Below are 22,506 nucleotides of genomic sequence, written 5' to 3' on the forward strand. Positions count from 1 at the left end.
AGTATCTCTTTGTATTCCTCCCTCCCCTTCTCTCGCTCTATTGCTATCGCTCTCCATTGTTGTCTCTTCCTCTCTTCCTCCCTCTCCCCCTCTGTATGTATTCATAGCATTTAAATGATCTGCATTCCTGGACCTCCAGTCTGTTTAGACCTCCACTACTTCTAGCTTCTTAACATTTAGAAAGTTCCATCTTCTATCCTCAGGCCTTAAAGGGATGAGCTCATATTTGCCTGATCTGAAATGCATTTGTCACCATTTTGCCTACTTGTTTAACATATCAATTTCTGTAATTTTACTGTAATTCCATGTACACCATGGCCTGCAAATTTGAATGTGTGGTTTTCTCTCTCATCATCTAAGTGAGGAACACAGTGAATCATCAAGATCTCAATTCAGATCTTTATAGGGCACCACTAGTCAGGAGTTTAGTTGCCCTCTTCAAATGGCTTCGATTTTAACAACCCCTCAAATTGGAACAACAAATATTTGAAAGCACATTGTTGGCAAAGATGAAATATCTTCATATTTTATTTGTTATCCTTTTCATCATATTACTTTTAAAGCTGAATTTTGGAGCATTTAGCTTATGAGATGTGGAATTCTTATTGTTGATTTCCAAGTTGCAACTGTGTAGGGAGGAGCCAAACAGATGCTTCCCACAAGTAAGTGAGGGAAAACTGAAGGGAATCAACATAAACTACTTTTGTGCACATCCTAGAGGTCAGACCAACTGTCAAATTAAATAGCCTGGGAACAGGCTAAAACACATTGCAATCAAAATGTTTGGCAGTAGACTTTAGGTAGTAATTTAAATTACCTGATCAAAATTTGAATTAGGGTCATTTACACATTAAAGCATGTACTGTTAGAATTCAGTGATTTGAATTGTAGCTTTGTAAGAGTCACTAACAAGTCATCCAACATCCTATATTTAATCTGACTGACCCAGTGAGAAAGTAGTTGCAGTGGTTACATTGAAATCACTCTGTATCTATTAGTTGTTGTAATGTATGCAACAACATTAGTTTAACTACAAACAGTATTTGGCACATTGTTCTTGTGACATGCTGAGTGGAAAAACATTTTGATTTTCTTTAGCTAGAAGGCTCCATTTGGCACATTGATGATTGACTGACTGACTGCCATGAGAAATTGTTCAATTAACTTATACAATAGATTACTGCAATATATTTTGCTTCTGACTTTTTTTTTAAAAGAGCTTATTTCTGAAATTACTGTAAGCTGTTGACCACGAAAAATATATACACCTGTAAATTGTTTTGCAAACGTTTTTAGAATATATTCACAGCGTTGTAAACGACAAGGCTAAAGGTACTGCAAATATCTTTTTCTGTAGTCTCCTAACCTATAATTTTTGGAAACCAAAGTTTTTAATATTCCACTCCAGTTTCACAAAAGTTTAAATGTCTGTTCCATAAAGCTGGGTTTAGATCAATAATTTTGCTTGACAATGACTTTGTTTTACATGATTTAGGTCAGTGTGAAACCTTGAATTGCAGGACTAAGCTATAGAAAAGTGCAAGAATGCTTTGTTCAGATAACATATTTCCCATCCTAATACACTGTGTAGGTGTAGACACTGCACTTACAGAATGTATATAAATACTTGCATACGTGTGAATACCAATTTAACCTTGACCTATCCATCTGTGTAACCTCCTCTATTCCTACAACTCTTGGAGTAGACTACACTCCTCCATTTCTGGCCTCTTCAATTCCTGATATGAACTACTTTATCATTGGCCACTGTACATTGCATTGTCCAGATCTTAACCTCTAGAATCCCCCCCCCCCCCCCCCCCCCCATAAGCCTATCTTACTTTTTGAGAAGTTTCTTAATGAAAGCATGTATCCTGACCTAAAGTCATCTGCGCTTTGGTCACCTTACTGTGTCAGTGGTGATATATAAATAAGTACAACATGGAGAGAAAACAGTCAGTATTTCTGATCCAGTAAGTTTGTTTTCCCGAACTGTTTCTGAAGGAGAGTCACTGGTCCCAAAATGTTAATTCTGACTCTGCTTTTTCTCCATAGATGCTGAGTTTCTCCAGCACTTTGTTTTTGTTTAGTACAAACACATGTAGCAGTAAGTGTAGTAGTCGAGTCAGAATTTTTACAGCATGGTGAAAAGTTCGTTTTGCCATGTCCATATTGGTCATCAGCCATTTATCTATTCTAATCAAATTTTCCAGCACTTGGCCCTTAGCCTTGAAAGTTAGTAGATAAGGTAGGGGAGATCAAAATGTCTGTTTAGATGCTGTTCAGACCAGATGCTATCTGAGCCCTTTCGACAAAACTTTTAAATCTGATCATTTGTACCTTTTTTAAAACTAAAAGTAAAATAACTTTTTCTTGAATTCTTAAAGACTGCATTTGACACAAATGTGTTTAAAATTAATAGCAATGTCTTATGAAACTTTCTCACCACTGTTGTCAGATTAAACTTAGATTGCATAATGTATAGCAGATAGTTACATCTGTTTGCTGTGGAAACAAATTGAATATTAATACCGTTAGTTTAAGGGCTAGTTCAAAAAGCGATAATGTGATCTGAAATGGTAGCAATGTCATAACATTTGCCATTACCATTGTTTAACCATGATGCTTTAAGTGGGTTTAATTTACTCTTCACTGTTGTAATCAGCATAGCTTGTGATTTGATGCAGACGTCAACTATTTATGCACTGTCCTCCTTATAAACCTACTAAAAGTAAAGACTTATTGTTTGAAGTGTAACTAAATTGGTATTGGTGTACTTGGTCATAATTATTACTAAACAGTGTCTCTTGTCTTTGAAAGTCATTTTAAGTCTCATTCTGTGATAAGCGTTAGAGATTTTTAAAACCAATTTTAACTTTTTGCAACGTGTTTCTTAAATTTCAGTATCTGCTTCCAGCATGAGTATTTCCCAATCTGAACTGCTTCTCAGTCAAGTTATTTTTAAAAGTAGGGAAGGATATCTGTTTTTTTTTTTATTTCCTGGTTTGTTGTCTGAATTTAGCAATTGATTGGTATGTCAAATTTTACTTGATTTCATAGTCGCTGGGTTCAGGCAATCCCATGTAGCTGACACCATAATGGAATTGATTTAACACAAAATGTTAAATATTATGGCCAGCTTTCTTTGGAGTCAGAGTCGTAGAGACATGCAGCACAGAAACAGATCCTTTTGGTCCAACCCGTCCATGCCGACCAGATATCCCAACCCAATCTAGTCCCACCTGCCAGCACCTGGCCCATATCCCTCCAAACCCTTCTACTCCTATACCCATCCAGATGCATTTTTTAAATGTTGCAATTGTACTAGCCTCCACCACTTTGGTAGTTCATTCCATGCGTGTATCGCCCTCTGCATGAAAACTTTGCTCCTTAGGTCCCTTTTAATCTTTCCCCTCTCACCCTAAACCTATGCCCTTTAGTTCTGGACTTACCCCACCCCAGGGAAAAGATTATGTCTATTTACCCTATCCATGCCCCTCATAATTTTGTAAACCTCTATAAGGTCACCCTTCAGTCTCTGATGCTCCAGAGAAAACAGCCCTGCCCTGTTCAGACTCTCCCCATAGTTCAAATGCTCCAACCCTGGTAACATCCTTGTAAATCTTTTCTGAACCCTTTCAAGTTTCACCACATCTTTCTGATAGGAAGGAGACCAGAATTGCACGAGGTATTCCAACAGTGGCCTAACCAATGTCCTGTACAGCCACAACATGACCTCCCAACTTCTGTACTCCGTACTCTGGCCAATAAAGAAAAGCATACCAAACACCACCTTTGCTATCCTATCTACCTGCAACTCCACACTCAAAGATCAATAACAAATCATGTTCCTTGAACACAGACTGCAAAATCTGAGCCATGATATTCTGTCAAAGCAGAAAAATGAATTATTGATGGTGGTGTTGTGACCAAGGGTAAAATGGTATGGCCTCAGGTGGTTACCTTAGTCCCGTGTGTGTTGGTAGTTGTGCAGTTGCTAAGGAAACATTTTTTGTTTTCATGTGTGGTTTCCTATAGTGCAGCTGAAAAGGAAACAGCTGTCCAAGTCTAAGCATTTACTAGGTATTGATATGCCGGGAAGGGAAACTAAAATAATTCAATAAAAAATAAATTTGTGTTTATTGTGCAGACTGAACAATATAGCCTACATCAAGTGATATTTACTCAAGTGACTTTGTGCACAATGAAATGAACTTCTGAGAATTTCTTTTTTGATGTTTCTGTCGACTTAAGCTACTTTACTGGGATGGTTATAATATTTAATTCTCTTTCCTTCACTTATAGCATGCTTTTATCATTTAATTTAACATTCTAGAATTAATTCTAATTGAGTTGTAGTGACTGCTGTCTGTCTGAAGCATGACTTTTAAAATCATCTTTCTAAACTATAAACTCTGTTCCTGCACAAAGTCCAGAATTATTAGTCTTTGAAATGAATTTCCAGTTAAAGTTTTCACTATGCTGATTTCTTAATGAACAATAAATAGCTAATTAGAAATGGACTATCAGTGTTCATAGATCGAGGCCAAGGTTGCTTGCAAAATACTGCTGCCTGCTTAATTGGACTGATAGAATTACTGCAATTAATTTAAGTGAGGTTAGTTAAGGAAGCTAACTGAGCATGATCTGTTTATTATAAAGTAATTATTTTTAATTCCATCCTACTAAAATCTTAGTGACTCAGGAAAGCATGTGAATGATCACATGCATGCTTTTGCAGGAGTGGGGAGATCATTCAGAAGGATTTGAGCATAATTTGTTCTTGTGCTACTTGTAATTATTCCATCCCTTAATCTATATGGTAGGAGTCATGCATAATTATATTTACAAGTTTGTCTCTTCTTTAAGAAGCACCAGCTTGACAGAGACAGCATTAGATTGTGAGTATATAAATTTCAAATTAATATTTTAAGTTCCAATGACATTATGCCCCTTGTGCGACTGAAGTTGCCATCATGAAGTTTACTCAGCATTTAAATTGAATAGTTGTACATTGCTGCACTGAAGATCTAAAAAAAGTTACGTTATTACTATTGACTTCGTTAGTAAAGCTGTTGTGCAAATTAAATGGTACTTCTGCTCCTAGCAGACGGTTGTGCTGGTGAAGGTACATGAATGGCTGCCTGAGCAATGACCTGGTTCCATGACCTAGAATTTCCTGAACACTACTATTGTAACTGTTCTGTAGCTACTGTGTTAGCCGAGCACAGGATTTTGAAAAAGTTTGTGCTTCAAGTGAGGCACTTTGTTATTTCACCATACCAAAATATCCTGAGCCACCTTTCCCTGTCTGAATCCTGACTAAAGCTATTACGAGTTATAGTAATAAACTGCATTCATAGTCAAGACAGTGACAGTTGCAGAGCTCTTTGAATTGCAATTGCTTTCTTGCTACAGGTGGGTATCTTATAACAGGGGCCCTTGGTAGCCAGTGACCCAGATTTTTATTGCTGAAATAAAATCAATTTTAATTGCTAAATGCTAGTTGACCAATAATTTATCTCACCCAGTTGAAATCGGTTTATTTTACACAAAGCAGAGTTATTCAGTGTTTTTAAAAAAAAAATGGCAATTTCAAATGAACTCCAAATTAAGTTCTTCTCCTGTCATTGTCCTGCCATTCTTCTGTTATTCCCCCTTTTTCAAAACTGACATCATAGTCAAGTCATTCTCTGTGGTAGGACAAAGGTTTTACAAAAATATCTTGACTTAACATTTCAGTAAGGAATTTATTCATTTTCATTTGAGGAGCCAGGTTTTCCATATATGACTTTCTGTGGATTCAAAAAATGTTATGTATTCTCTTGCAGGAAAGTCCTGGGGCAGCCCTGAATAAAATGTATATACCAGTGGATGAGCAGTGGAATTGACTGACTCAGCTGCCACTGGGTTTGCATCAGGTTTAGTTCAATCCTGTTGGGTGAAAAATCTTGAAGCCTCCTTCCAATTAGATAATAGGGGTACTTATACCAAGTGGATTTAAGTGCTTTAAAGATGGCAACTTATCACGTTCTGAAGGGCATTGAGGGGTTGGCAATAAATATTAGTCTGGTCAACAAAACCCACCGAAACATCAGTGAAAATAGTGTAAATTAAAGTGTACATTTCACTGCTGAGATTCTACTACATGGAGGTAGCGTTCCACCGATTTATATATCTTGAGCCTTTGTTAGACTAAATATCAAATATATATTTTGTCTTCCACAAACACACAGCTAGCTAACTCTGATTAATAGCAATTGTGTTGTAGAATCTTAGTTTGAAAGGAGGCTATTTAATCCATAACTGTGCTGAATGTTTTGAAAGAACCATGCAATTAGTTATATTGTCCTGCTCTTCCCTCAATCCTGCAAATGTTTTCTATCGATAACATATCCAAGTCAATTTTTAACTAATGATTGAATCTCCTTTAATTACCTTTTCAGGCAGTACATCAAAGATCATGGAGAAAGTGAGGACTGTAGATGCTGGAGAGTTAATCAAAAAGCACAGCAGGTCAAGCAACATCTGAAGAGCCAGAGAGTCTATGTTTCAGGGATAAGCCCTTTAGGAATTCCTGATGAAGATCTTATGCCCAAAACGTTGACACTCCTGCTCTTTGGATGCTGCCTGTCCTATTGTGCTTTTCCAGTGCCTTGCATTTCAATTCATTCTAGATCACAACTTGTGCATATTTTAAAAAGAAAACTTCCCCCTCTGCTATTTTACAAATTATCAGAAATCTGTATCATCTTGTTACCAAATCAACTGTCAATGGAAGCAGTTTCTCCTAATTTTATATTTTGAAGACTTCCAGACTCATCTATTGTATGCTAGTGGCCAACACTATAATATATGCATCAGGTTTACATTAAATGCTTTCCTAACTGCATATTTTGGATTCTGGATATCCTTCTTCCAACATCATTAAATCAGATTGTCTGATCACAGTCACATTTCTGTTCATGAAAGCTCACTGTGTGCCAAATGACTTCTCTATGGACTGGTTTATGTTGACTGAGCAAATCACATTTCATAAACTTTGACAGTCTATCAGGATTGCATTCGATAATTCCATTTACCATTCCTTAGATGAATGATAGTAATCCTAATAACCTTACACAAGTTAAACATGCTCTTTATTTATTTATTTATTCATTCATTATTATTTATTTATTATTTATAAAATTATTTATTCATATGACATTGGCATTATTGGCAAGCCAGCATTTATTGTCCATCACCAATAATGGCAGCGGAAATGAGCCTTCTTGAACCATTGCACATGTGAAGGTATTTCCCACAGTAACGTTAGGCAGTTCCACAATTTTGACTGAGCAGCAGTGAAAGAATGATTTTTATAGTGCCAATTCAGCATAGTGAGAGACTTGGAAAGGAACATGGCAATGGTTAGGTCTTATGTGAATACTGCTTTTGTTCTTCTAGCTGTTAGAAGTCACAGGCACAAAGTAGCCATTTACAAGATGCACTAATGGCTATGCACTGCCACTGTGCTGGAGGAAGTGAATATTTAATGATGTGGATGGGATGCCAATCAAGTGGACTGCTTTGTATTTGTGTTGAGCTTCTCAATTTGTTATTGGATTGACACATCAGTCAAGTGGAGATAGTTCCATTTGTAACAGGAGGCAAATGCTACTGATGTTGGAAATCGAAAATAAAAATAAAAAATTGGGAAATGCTCTAAGTCCATGTAGAGCAAAACAAGATGATTCTTCATGTCAGTGACCTTGCATCGTACTTTGAGATTTGAATTCTTAATGGTCAAAAAACTGAGTGTCAAGGTCTGTCTTATTCACTGTAGAATAATCCAGTCTCTCACCTCTTGTAGCTGCGGTGTTTGTCAAATCCAATTAGATATCCTGTCAATTATGACAGTCACATTGTTGATGGTGATGAATTTGGTGATGGTGATGTTGAATGTCAAAGGAAGTTGGATAAACTTTCTTGGAAGATGATCATTTGCTGGTATTTGTATGTGCTAAATGTAACTTCCCATTTATCAAGCTACACCCAGGTCTTGCTACATATAAGTATTAGCCATTTCCTTTATCTAATGGAATGAAACACTGCAGTCATCAAACATGTCCAAATGCCCAGTTTTTGGTCTTACAATGGAAGAAGCAGCTGAAGCTGGTTGGACGATAATGTTCCTTCATTCACTGGATGTGGTCCTTGCTGGCTGGGCCCAGCACATTTTGTCTTTCCCTTGTTGCCCTTGGGAAGATGGTGGTGAGCTACTGTCTAGAATCACTGCAGTTCATTTGGAATAGCTACCCTCACTTTGCTGTTAGGGGTGGAGTTTGGGGATTTTAACTGAGCAATACTGAAGGGATATCAAAATATTTCCAAGTCAGGGTGATGAGTAGCTCGGAGGAAAAGTTGTAAGTGGTGGTGTTCCCTGTACCTGCTGTCCTTGTCCCCCCAGCTGGTAATGGTTTTATTGTTCTAGTGTTTGCTAAGTGTTGTCTAAGAGTTGAAAAATGTGGTGCTGGAAAAACACAGCAGGCCAGGCAGCATCAGAGGAGCAGGAGAATCGACGTTTCGGGCATTAGCCCCCTTCAGGAAGAAGGGCTTATGCCCGAAACGATGATTCGCCTGCTCCTCTGATGCTGCCTGGCCTGCTGTGTTTTTCCAGCACCACATTTTTCAACTCTGGTACTCCAGCATCTGCAGTCCTCACTTTCTCCTAAAGTGTTGTCTAAGGAGCCTTTGTGAATTTATGCAATTCATCTTATCGAAAGTACTCATTACCATTACTAGGTGTCAATGGTGGAGGGAGTGAATATTTTTGGATGTAGTGCCAGTCTCGAAGGCTACTTTTGTCTTTTGTGTTAAGCATCTTGAGCTGGGGAATGTTCCATCTTAGTGTCTTAAACTTGGTGGACAGGTTTAGTGTTGGAAATGAACAACTACCGGCAGCATGCCGTGCCTTATGGCTCTTCTAGCCATTTATATGGCTATTTCAGTTCAGTTCCTTGCCAGTGTTGAACCTCAGGATGTTGCAAGTGGGACATTTAGTCACTGAATTTCAAGTGGATGTGGGTTGGATTCTCTCTTGCTAAAGATGCTCATTGTTCAGCACTTGTACAAATATAACTTGCCACCGATATTGTCCAGATCTTGCTTTACTTGGATATAGACTGCTTCAATATCTGAAGGATTGTGAACACTGAACATTAGTGATCATCCCATTTTTGACTTTATTTTGGAGAAAGGTCTTTGAAGCAGCTGAAGCAGGTTGAACAATACTATTGCTTCCATCAATCGATCAAAGGTGGGCATGTTCACTATGCAAACATCAATGGTCAGTACCTTTTCATGACTCCTCTGGTAATTAAGACATTTTGGGTCTTGGACGTTGCCCTGATGAACACTCCTGCAGCAGTTTCGTAAGGCTGTGATGAATAGCCTCCATCAACCAGAAGCACATTTTATGCTTGAGTACCGAACTAGTAGAGAATTTTCTCTTCATTTCACTTTGTTTCGGTTTTATTGTGTCTTCTTGATGTCGTGTTTTATCAAATCCTCAAAATCGAGGTTAGTCACTCCATTTTTTTCTCTCTGGGTTTCAGCTCTACTCCATCTTTGGACCAAAACAGCAGTGAGGCTTGTGGAGCCAAATGGTCTTGGAGGAACCCGAACTGAGCACCAGTGTGTAAGTCGCCCTTATGTGAATTGGATCCTTGGAAAACATAATGTTAACATGAGTTTGTATTTAGTAAGACTACATCTGATCTCTGTTCTTGAATGAAGTGTCAGGGTGTCTAATTTGACTGTAATGACTCAGCCTTGAAAATGCCAACTCAAAGTGATGCAAAAATTTTGGAATATGTTTGAGATAATTAGATAAGCAAAACTGCAAAATTTTCACTCTGATGCCAATCTCTCCATTGAAGGAAACTCAATGCAAGTGAAAAAAGCAAGACTTCTGCTTGTTCATTCATGAAAGCAATACTGTGTTGACTTTTCATGGATTCTAGCTGACAACCTGCAAGATACATCGCTTGAAAATGTGTACCTTGCATCATTTGAACACCCTGTTTTGCTTGTGACTTTGTGTCGTCCCTATGTTTAGATGGGACCATTCCAGAACATGGGGATCCCTGGCACATTTTTCTGTAAAACAACTTTAACTTTTTCAGACATGTTTTATTTTAAATTTGTGACTTGATTTTTTTTTCTCTTTTTCCCCCTCCCCCCAAAAAAGCTGGTTTATGTCAAAACTTGTCAAAGGCTTCAAATGTTAACAACTATCTTTTTTAGTTTAAATGCCTCTAAAGTTAAAATTGAAATAATTCAAAACCTTTTTAAGAGCTTTTAGCATGTTATGATGTGAAGTTTCTTGCAGCTCTATCACCAGCTTTGTGTGCAAGCAAAATCAATGATCACTTGAAGAATGCAAATGTGACTATAGACTTGGCAACCACAAACTGTAGACCAAATAGCATGACAGCAAAACGGAACTCCTGAACAGATGGCCCTTTCGAAGCTTAGAATGCTAACTTACATGCCAAGTTTGTGCATTTGAAACATATTCTACTGTAACCTTAATTTGTGATGGCTTTGTATCTAAAATATACCAGATGCCTTTTTGAGTGCAAGCATGAGTACTTCATTTCTTTGCAAATAATCTTGCGAGTTCATTACAGTTTAGTGGTGATATGAGGTCCCTCTTTTTTTTTCATAAATTGTCAAACTTATGTATTGGAAAATTATAGGTTCAAGACCTACTCCACAACTTTTGTGAATGTAGTATTGAGGGATTGCTCGTTTTTCTTTTGAAGGTTAAACCAATGCTGCTCAGTTCTGTCTGTTTTGGTGTCGTCCCATTTTCCCCCTCAGTTGAAACAAAGCACTCAGACACAATATAGTTTTCCTCCTTCATCTTTATTTTGGGCCCTGGAGGGAGAGAGAACAATCACCATGTCCGCAGGGACATAGGTTCCTGGTCGTCTTCTCTCAAACAGCAGTTTCTTAATGAATTATATAGTCATTTTATAGGGAGGAGCATCTAGATAAGGCAACATACATATTGATTGTGTTGCCGCTTACAATCAGCAAGTGCCAATAGTAACGATTACACAACGCATGTTCTTAACCTTCACTCGCTTCACATAATGAATATTTTTTGCCTTGTTAAACTGACCTTACATACTGAATGCTTCCCATATTGTTGAATGGCTCTACACAATGAATGTTTTTCCACCTTGTTACCCCATTACCCTGGCCTCCAGCACCCCATTTTTAACTGCAAGTTCTTATCTGATCTGAGTCATACTCAGCTGAATCTCTTGTTTCACAAAACTAAAAATGTGACTCTTTCCCTTCCTGCTTATACCCTATACACATTCTCATTGGTACTTATGAAAGAACCCATGACAGTATTTGAAGGAAATCAGTTAATATCTTTTGAATGTTTTAACTAGCAGTCACCTCTCAATCTGCACCCTGAGAGATTGATCAACTGGTGATTTGTTTAACTTCCTGTTGTAAACCTTGCTGTGTGCCAACTTTTTCAAGTTGTTGCCAGGTTTCCTTGTCTGGCAACAATTCCAACAGCCGAATTTAATTCATTGACTGTGAAGCATTTTGGTATATTTCGAGCATGTCATAAAGTGCTATATTATATCAGACTTTTTTGTAAATTATGTTGGTAAACCGTAAAGTTGTCATTGTAAAAGAATATTCTTTATTCAAATTCAGATGTTCAATAGTGAACCCCAATTACAAAGGAACTGAAAATATTTAATAGGCTAGACTACAATGAGTTTGCTTCTTTTAATCCCTTAACCTTTTAATGCAAGTCTGAAACACATTTCCTATTTGTTGTTATTTTGAATAAATGCAGTAATGTGTGGTATACCTTTATTATCCCTTCTGCTTTGTCACAATGAACAATGGTGTTCTAAAATCCACACTTCACTTTAGTTGTCAACTATCATGAATGCTTAAGGTCCAAGTGGGTTCCAGACCAGATCCAGCCTTTAATCTGGATTTGGCCTGTTCAGATCTACATGTTGATGCAGAAGAATAACAAACATTAGTTGACTTTGCCATATCTGAAAGATTTCAACTTTGACAATTTAAACATAAACTCAGATGGCTGTAAGTCTCTGAAGTGTTGCATGGTAAGATTTCAAATTGTACATCTGGAGCTTTGAGAGCTGTCTTGAGGCAGAAATTTCTGAATGAAATGGTATCTTACCTGAAACCAATAGTGGAATAAATGGTGTGTTTTGTACTTGAATGTATTATATACTTGATTCTGGGAGAATGGTTTTTATGCCTGCTGCGTTCCTTTAGTAAATGATCATTGCTTAAGTACTCATAGTCTGTCAATACTGGTTTTTAGGTAGTTAAAAATCTCACAACACCAGGTTATATCAGGCACAATCACCTGATGAAGGAGCGTCGCTCCGAAAGCTAGTGTGCTTCCAATTAAACCTGTGTTGTGTGATTTTTAACTTTGTACACCCCAGTCCAACACCGGCATCTCCGAATCATGATTTTTAGGTAAGAATCTTTGGACAATGTTTAAAATTTAGGGAAAAAAAACGCAATACTGATCCTGTTTTTGTTTAATACTTATTCTGAGCAATCCTTTAGTCTCCCTGCCCTTTTCAAACAAGAGGATAAAGTCTCCATTCTTTGGCTGCTTCAGGGTTGTTGCAAACCAGCTGTTAGAGCATGAGGCTTGTTAGCTGCTTTTGAAAAGTTTTTGGCCTCAATTTGTAAAAGACTTATGATGAATGTCAGATATCAGTATGTTGGGGGTCAAACATTTTTCCCATCATGACACGCTAACAGGAAGAAAATATTAGTTTGAATGTTAAGACTTTTCTTAACTTAAATCTTAATATTCTTTGATATAATTATATGTATGAGGTTTTGGATGTTATGTTTTAGTTGACAATTTATACCTAAACTTAGCAGCATAAAAGTGTGTGCAATTATACTGGGACTGGCATCTGATGACTAATTTCTGCATCTACATACCAATGGAGTAGGAACAGTAATTTAAAAGTGAAATACAGCAGTTGCTGAAAAGTAGAAATAAAAATCAGGTAGCAGGTCCCACAGCATTTGTAGAGATAAAATCAGAATTGTCTTTTCAAGGGAATTATTTCTAGTCTTTTAGAATATTGCACACTATTCTTTTCCAATAAACCCTACTGAAAGGCCTTTGGAATCCGAGAGGGAAGGTAGACTTGACTTTTATGTAACAGCATTCATAACCAGAGGACCCCTCAAAAGGAAGAATTGGTGCCAAGCTGGGTATCATTTGCTTTAATTATGGCACTGTGAAGGTTCTTGGTGTTTCACTACATTGAAGAGATGATGTAAATGTGTTATTTTCTTTGTTTCAACACCTTGCATCATTTCACTGGTAATGGAGAGTAGACAAATTGGATGGTAATTAACTGAGCAGATTTGGCCTGCTTTTTGTGGGCAGGGCATAACTATCTAATTGCCCACAGCCATTAGGGTTTTGACTAGTTTCAGTGTCTTTTACATCTTCGTTACTGAAGTTTTCGTTGTGATATTCCTCCCAGGTTTCATGACCTTTGCTATGCCTAGTGTTCTTAGTTATTTTTTGTGGCTATCATGTGGAATGAATCAAATTAATTGAAGATTAGCAAGTTTGAAGCTGGGTGACCTTGGAAGGAGGCCAAGAGGGATCATCCACTCGGCACTTTTGAATTGCATTGCAATCACAAGTTTTCCTTTGGCACTGACATGCTGGGTTTTGTTATCAATTAAGGTAGAAATGTTTTTTGAACCTCGTGATCCTGTTAATTTTTTTTATCATTTGGGAACTGGTTATGGCAAGGCTATAGACTTTGATCTTATCTGTGGGAACACTTTTTTTTCTCCGTCTATCAGATGTTGCTTACCCTGTTGAAGCTTGTTAGTTGTCCTGTTTTATAGTTTCACAGGTTGGTATTTAGGCATTTTGGGTATGGTCAGCGCTTCTTCTGAACCATGCCTCATTGAACCAGGGTTGATCCCTATCTTGAATATAACAAGGTGCTGAACGATGAGCAGAAGATTGAGATGATGTAGAACTCTGCTTTTGGCTAAAAGTGCCTTACTTTTGATTTGAATGTAACCCATTTATATGATGTTAAGATCACATAACATGGTTGCTCGTTAGTGTGAAGACCCCTCTTCCTCTCCACAAGGATTATGCAGTTGTAACTTAAACAATTTGTGATGAACAAATACATCTGTGATAGGTTAGTTGAGGATTACATCAAGTAGGTTTTCCTGTCGTTAATTATCTTCCCACTTATCGCAATTCCAATCTGGTTGATACGTTACCCTTGTTGAGGAGTTTACACCTCCAAACTATTCAAAAAACCTACTAAAAATCCTTTTCCTCACTTTGTGATTCTGTTGTCATATCTGATGTGATTTAAGAAAGACATTTTCTTCATTGTCGGAAATATTTAAAGACCTGTGACAGCACCGAAATATCAAAAGTTATTGAATGATGATTGCAGATGTAAAATTATATTGAAATGGAGTTTACAGTTATCTTGCAGCATTATATCTGTTCCTTTCATTTTGTAGTGCCTTTGTCCCTTGTCCGCTGAACTATTGAGCATGTGAAGTATCTAGTTGCTTGATAAAAGATACAAAAAATGAGATGATACGTACATGATTATCTGTGGACAGAAGATTGCATCATGAAGCAGCAAACTTGTTTTGAATATAATTTCAGCTAATATTCGCTATATTAATGAACATAAGATGAGCTTCACTGATTGTAGCTGAGTGCTGGAAACCCATTTTAAACCATCTTTTTACTTATTCTTCCCAAAACACTCAAAAAAGGCTGCAAATACAGCAATAAATCTGTCTAAAAATCAACAATCTTCCTGGAAAATGTATTCAGTTGAACCTCCTTATGAAATGTGGCAATCAAAACTGACATATTGCAAAAGAGTGAATTGAGACTTAAGAGAATTTTTTTTTTTAAATCACCTAAATTATTTCCTACAGAGACAAAACCTAGCTTTCCAAAAAGGCAGTCTGATTCTTTTGAACAGTTTGATTTATTTTTGGGGTAATTTTGAATCAGTTATATGAATCCAAGCAATAAAAGGCAAAGACGTTTTGATCTGGCAATAGCACTCATCACAAAAATAATACAAAGGGTATGCAATGAAGGTGACTGTTGCTCCTTGTTGCCTAGATTCTTTGTCGGGACTGAACTGACAATTTATTACCTGAACTATATTCTCCTATGCTGAGTTGATTCAATTCCCATCTGATTCAATGACCAATCCACCTGATCTGCACATCTTTGGACTGTGGGAGGAAACCCATGCAAACACTGGGAAAATCTGCAAACTTCACACAGACAGTCGCCCGAGGCTGGAATCGAACCAAGGTCCCTGGTGCTGTGAGGCGGCAGTGCTAACCACTGAGCCACCGTGCTACCCAGGGTGCTCTGGTTTCCTCCCACAATCCAAAGATGTGCAAGTCAGGTGCATTGGCCATGCTAAATTGCCCATAGTGTTAGGTGCGTTAGTCAGAGGGAAATGGGTCTGGGTGGGTTATTCTTCGGAGAGTTAGTGTAGACTTGTTGGGCCGAAGGCCTGTTTCCACACTGGGAATCTAATCGATCAAAAAAACTAGTATTTGCAGTGCTAAGTCATAGCATATTTCGTAAGTGTTAAAAGTAAAATATTGGTGCTTATTTAGCTTTTGACATATTAATTTCCAATGAGTAAAGTGAATTCGTATTCCTTAATGCTTTTTAAATAAAAGTACTTCTACTTTCACTGTCTGCTTACTCATGTTTTAGTATTAATCATGCTTGGTGTCTAGTTTTTAATTACTGGCATGGTCGCTCAGTGGTTGGCACCGCTGCTTCACAGTGCCAGTGACTCAGGTTCAATTCTAACCTCGCAATTCCCTGTGTAGAGTTTGCACATTCTACCCATGTCTGTGTGGATTTCCTCTGGGTGCTTTGGTTTCCTCCCACAGTCCAAAGATGTGCAGGTTAGGTGGATTGGTCATGTTAAATTGCTTGTAGTATTCGGGGTTGTGGAGTTTGGGTGGATTAGCTGTGGGAGGTACAGGGTCGGGTTGGATGGAGGAGATGGATCTGGGTGGGATGCTGTTTGGAGAATCGCAATCTGTGTGGACTTGTTGGGCCGAATAGTCTGTTTCCACACTGCAGGGATTTGATGAAAAGCCAAAAAAAGTGGAGTTTAGGCTGTGATCTGTGTGTGTTTATCTTGGTGTCTGTTTTTCTAACTTTCTCTTTCCTATCCCCATACAGAAGAATTAAAATTTTTGGAATTGCTAAATGTTTGATATTATGAATTCTGATTTTCAATTTGTCATTTACAGAGCATATTTTCACCTGGTGGCTATGGAGGAAAATTCCCTGTAGGGGAATTAACCAGCACGTAGTGTGTTTGGGTCTTTTTTTAATAGCAACTTAAGCTTCTACATCGTGATTCTTTTATAGCAGCAGCAATTGCAGATTAATAATTAATATATGACCGTGAACCCTTACATCTAAAGGATAAGGGCAACAAATGCATGGGAACACCACCACTGCCAATTCCCTTCCAAGCCCCTCATCATCCTTAATGTGAAATATATCACTGTTTCTTCATCGCTGAATCAGAATCGTGGAATTCCCTCCCTGATGATATTGTGCATCAACCTACAGTATGTAGGCTGCGGTGGTTCAAGAAGGCAGTTGACGACACCTTCTCAAGGGCAACGAAGGATGGGTAATAAATGTTGACCAGCCCACATCCCAAGAATGAATTATAAAAGAAAAGTTATTGGATAAATGACTTCAGTGCCAAAAAGAGCAGCTTGCTTGTGTTAAATTACTAAACTGTTAGTAAATGGTACCATATATTTTGAAACTGATTTGCATTAGTATATCATAGCATTCAATTTGTCAACTTTTGTAGGGAGACAGTATTGTTTAAATGGTGATAGATTGGAAAAGGTTGATGCATGAAGGAACAAAGTACACTCCTCATCAACAGCAAGTATGTAGGTGCAGCACACAGTGGGAAGGTACATGGTATGTTGGCCTTTATTGTGAGACGGTTTGAATAAAGAGCAAGGAAGTCCCACTGCAAATGTTTAAAGCATTGATGAGACCAGACCTAAAGTATTGGCAGCTGCTTTGGCCTCCCTACCCAAGGAAGGATGTATTTGCCATAAATGGAGTGCAACAAAGGTTCACCTGGGTCCTAGGATGGATGATTTCTCATATGGTGAGAAATTGAGTTGACTGGACCTATATTCACTGGTGTTTTGAAAGGTGAGAAGGTGTCTTTTGAAAAGTGTGAAATTCTTGGGCTGGATAAAGTATACCATCAGCTGAGGCAGAAGTATACCATGGCCTGGGTCCAGATCAAAGGCTCACTGTCTCAGGATGTGCAATAGGTGAGATGACCAGAAATACTTCATTTACATAGTAGTGAACCATCAGAATTTTCTCCCACAAGAGGCTGTGGAGCTGAAATAATTGAATGTATTTAAGAAAGAAAGAGATTTCTGGAAGCTAACCATGTTGAGGGCTGTGAGAAAAACGCAAGACAGAGGATTAGCTATGATTATGTTGAATGGTGGATTGGTTCTGCTGAACCAAATAGCCTACTCTTGTTTCTGTTTCCAATATTTATACTCTCTGCATTTGTAGAATTGCCATGGTCGTCAATTGTAAGCCCAGTTTAACTTGTTTGAGGAATTTGTTTTTAACTTTGATATAGCAATGCCTATTAGAAACATATGGTCATGTCGTACATTAGGAAATAGCATAAGCAAAAATGATGAAGTGCTGGTGTTGGGCTGGAATGGACAAAGTTAAAAATCACAACACCAGGTTATAGTCCAGCAGACTTTCGGAGTGCTTCTCTTTTGCCCGAAAGTTAGTACTTACAAATAAACTTGTTGGACCATAAACTGGTGTTCTGTGGCTTTAGATTTTGTCCACAGGAAAAGAGCTTGAGTAACTCAGTCTCTTCAAACAAAGTTTTCTGTACATCTTGTCTGTCTGTTTTAGGATCCCTCAATGTCCAAGGAAACTACAACTATTATCAATCATGCTGACTGAATTGACCACCTTTGCCATCCTCCTCTATCCAGTATTCTGGCTGCCACGTGATCATCAAACTTCCTTTTCTTATGTTGCTAACCGATGCTGTGCTACATTCTTAGAAAAATGCATGCAGTCATCATTTACTCTGTCTAACTTTTTTTTCTAAGCTAGATGTTTAATTTTATATCGTAGGACATTTAAGAGTTCATAGTGAGGATATTTAAGAGGACAATGAAAGCCTTTTGGAAAAGTGCTGAAGGCAGGGACAAGGATTACAATGAGTGAAGGCTGATGGCATGTGGCCTGCCTTCTTGGTGCTTGTCTTGAGCTTTTAATAGGTCGAAGTATGAATTGAGCTATTCCAGAAAAACTATGCATGGTAGGAAAATTTAAAATTTGGAATATCTGGATAAAGGAGCTAAATTGATGAAGCTAGTCAACAGTGTAAAAGAAAGACTAGCTGATTCAAAAACTGTGATAAACATTTCTAAGACAGTGTAGATGATGAAATTGAGTCTGAAAGAATATTGTAGACTAAGAGAAGTAGAGGTGCAGTTACCTGTGAGAATGATTTCACTGGAGTTCACTTCCCACAGAAATATTAATGGCTGAAACATTGGAAAACCCTGATGTGTTTGCATATACTTCAAAAACTTGATTTTCTTGCATTATCGCACAATAATTACTATTTCTTACTGTTCATCTCAATCCAATACTCAATTGTTCTGAGGGGTGAAACTATATTTAACTTCTTGCAAATTATAAGCCAAGTATTTAGTTTGTTGTCCTGAAAAATTGAGTTTCTGGGTCTGTATCCCAATCAAATGACTGGGAAGATCTGGATTTTTTTTTTCATTGCTTGTTTCATTTTGAAATGTGGGAGAATGAAGGTTGAATAATAGGTTAGCAGGTGATGTCCCTTCATGCCAGTAGGGATTCCTTTACCTTTTGGAAAGAATGGCGAACTGTATCAGCACAAAGACGCTGGTGAAATGAATAATCAGTAAAGTCTAGAACCCAGTTGTCCTACATCTGACTATTGAATGCTTCGTTGATAGTGTCATACGCTGTTACTGATAGTAGTATAATATTCTAATTATTACCTGTTCACAAAAGATGCCAGTAATTTCAAAACCCTCAATTAATCTATAATTTTATTGCATCATCAATCTACATAAATAGATCTTGATAGAATTAATAATACAAAGAGTGTTTGCTTTTATGGGGAAATTTATAACTGGAGTGCTTCAACATAAATAATCAACAAGGAATCCAGTATGAAATACAGAAGAACCCTCTTTCTGTAAGGAGTGGTGAATATGTGGAATTTGCCATTGGAGGGATTTGCTGAATTAAATAGTAGATACAGCAGAAACTGGAGGCAGAAGACTGGGCATCAGGCAGAGAATTAAAATGGCAGGCATTTGGGGTCATATTTGCAGACTGAACAAAGGCAATTCAGAAAAGTGTTTAATCTCTCCAACACTGCTTTGTGAGCAGAGAACACTGTGCCCTAAATTAAAAGAAATACACATTGTGAAAAATATTTATAAGGCTATTATCATTTTTGGGATTTGCACTTATGAAATAAAGGTAGACAAACTAATTCAATTCAATTCAGGTTTACTGTCACATGTATCACAAGTCATCACTTATGGTACCATCTTAAGTACAAAGGTACTCTGATACAGAATCTCTGTATAAAGCAGAAGGATAAAGAAAACAAAGGTTAAGATGTTAAGCATTAAAGTCCTTCTTAAAAAGTTGAAAAACAAATCGAAACACTTACCATATATACTCATGAATAGGTCGATCTCATGTATTTTAGCCAAAAACATGTATTTTTCAAATCTCGTGTATATGTCAACCCGAGTTCTTCAGTTACAGATCAGAATTTGAGTCTGTGTACCTGCCCGTTGTGCTCTGCTCCAGTTTTTCAGTTTGTTGGCCATACAGCTCTGTTCAGAGCCTTTCAGTTCTCCAGATGTCACACGCTGCTCCAGGTTTTCAGAATGACAGTACTGGGCGACCGCCATATCCGCAGAGTCTGTTTCCACTGTTTGTTACCCGTGGTTTACCGCAGCCTGAACAAATTACAGGGAACATTCCAGAACCAGGGGCTGCTGGAAATGTAAATTTCCCATTTAAATGAATGGGTTCGCACCTATCCGCAGTTTTGGGCTGCCTTGGTAGATCTTGGAACGCATACCCCATGGGTACAGCGGTGGTGGGGACACTACTGTATTATTCTACTGTAGCGGGCAGAATGGAGACAGTTATTTTATAGATAAATATTCAATAATGGCCATAACTCTTTTTCCTTTTGTTTTATTAATTTGTGTAGAGATCTGGCTCTTGCTTGGTATGAGTCAAAAAAAATGGAAAAACATGAATTTCATCCCCTCAAAAACAATAACTTGTGTATTAGTCGACCCCCTAATTTCAAAGTACCACCTGTACACGAGTATATACGGCAACAGTTCAACACCACAGTCCATAAACACCTACCCATGCCAGACTTCAGTCCTCAAGGGCTCAACCTCTGCTACTTCGGGGTTTGACCTCCCCTCCACTGCTACCCCGGGCAGCCTGCTCTTGTTGCCTTGCCATCTCAGGCTGCCTGCTTCCACTCTCACCGCCAGCCAGCTCGGGCTTTAATCATGCCGTAATCATATATTATTCACGTGCATTCTCCATCTTCACTGCTCAAAGGAAAACAACAGACCTGCTCAGCTATTTCCAGAAATGTCCGTTCGAGCCAGAGATTTACAAACTCACTCCGTGACGTATTAAAATTCCCACTTGGATTTTGCTTTTGGTTGTCAGGATAACTTTGAATTTAGAAAGTAATTCAGATATTTATCTAAAACCGGAATCATTTTTGAAAAAAGTGTGGTTCAGTTAACTACCTCGCAGAATGCCTATATACCTGATTTTTTTTTTCTCTTTAACTCTTTCATGAGATATGGGCACTGTTGACTAGGACAGCATTTGTTGCCCATCCCCTATTGTGCAGAGAGTACTTAAGAGTCACCCACAAGCTACATTTAAGCCAGATCATGCATGGATGGCAGTTTCCATCCTAAAGAGCATTAGCAAAACACATCGGTTTTCCTTACGATTCATATGCTACCATCTGCTGTGGTGGAATCTGAACTCGGGTTTCCAGAATATTGCTTGGGTCTTTAGATTAATAAGCTAGTAATAATTATCATAGGCAGTTGCCTCCTTTTAAGTAAAGAAGTTTGTACTGCTGAATTTACTAAAGAGAAAATAAGTTAGAGGCCTTTGATTTAGTTATGGCTTCAGTTGCTCCCTAGCAGATTAATGAAGTTTTTGGTTCAAGGGTACAATTTTCACACTAGTGAAAAGAAGTATCCAAATGATTAGAATTTATTTTTTAAAAAAAATTCAAGTTGAGAACTGACGAGTTTTCAGCCAGCAGAACTAGAAAGATTCAAACTGTTTCGCCAGTCCAAGGAAAAAAGTGGAAAGAGTCAGTTAGAAAAGGAATTATATTTTTCTGGAAATTTAGTATCTGTAAAAGAATACTGTTGGGATATAGATCAAAACTTTTTGTTTTGCCATTTTATATTAAGATATTTCTGAACTATCTTCTATACGTATAATTTTCCTATTTTTTGTTTAATAAGATTGTCATTTCATTTAAGGAACATTTGTAGCCCCGAGAGTACATGTTCAGTGATTTACCAACACCATAATCAACTGCAAAAGTTAAACGTTTGACCAATCAGCCAGGTTCCACTCTGGGTTCTGACTTGACCGGACCATCGTAATAAGTAATTCTGCTTACAAAAGATGCAGTGTGACAGGACAGAGTGTTGGGATGATTGAGGAGTGAAAAAGAAAGATGTGTTATGGAAGGACATGCTTGCACTTGAAGGCTAGACTATAAAATGGCACTTTGTTCAAATTCCCTTTTGATATAGAGAAGTTTCATACCCTCCCTTTCCCCCCCCCCCCCCCCCCCTCATGGTAGTTGAAAGTTTGGTTTCTTCACTTCTGTCTACCAAAAGTAGATCTCAATAATTCGCATTTGATTTGGAATTTGTATAAACTCCCTATGCAAAAGATTGATTTGATCAGCAAGCTTTTAAGTGGCAGTCTAACCATTTGTTTGTTCTGCAGGCTTTCTATGGAAATAGATGGTATCATAGCTAACCTTCAGATCAGTCGATCTTGATTGGATCATTATTCATTTTCCATTGTGCAAAATCTAACTTGGACCAAAGTCCACCAATTTCAAAAATGAAATTACTCTGGAAAGGTCAAGTATCTCTGAATTGGATAATGATTAAAACAAAACACTCCACTTTGCTAACATGCAATGTCAACGCAAGTGGTGTGTTTCACTAACCAAATGGAGTCATCAGTCT

At 37.8% G+C, this 22,506-nt stretch overlaps 1 protein-coding gene across 10 annotated transcripts in view; it reads left to right on the plus strand.

The window, feature by feature from the left end:
* LOC122548896 (protein tyrosine phosphatase type IVA 3-like) overlaps positions 1 to 22,506 on the plus strand; it is a 154,966-nt gene that overhangs the window by 69,409 nt on the left and 63,051 nt on the right. For 7 of the 10 annotated variants that reach the window (XM_043687826.2, XM_043687827.2, XM_087986633.1 and 4 more), the window contains one exon: positions 9,597 to 9,679. The exons of the other annotated variants lie outside the window; for them this stretch is intronic. The gene's annotated coding sequence lies outside the window, so the exon portion shown is untranslated. The remainder of the gene's footprint in view (positions 1 to 9,596; positions 9,680 to 22,506) is intronic. 10 annotated transcript variants of the gene reach the window in all.

This window comes from Chiloscyllium plagiosum, unplaced genomic scaffold, assembly GCF_037043375.1.
Source record: "Chiloscyllium plagiosum isolate Xiang-an unplaced genomic scaffold, Cpla_swu_hap1 HiC_scaffold_4, whole genome shotgun sequence".
Classification (NCBI taxonomy): domain Eukaryota; kingdom Metazoa; phylum Chordata; class Chondrichthyes; order Orectolobiformes; family Hemiscylliidae; genus Chiloscyllium; species Chiloscyllium plagiosum.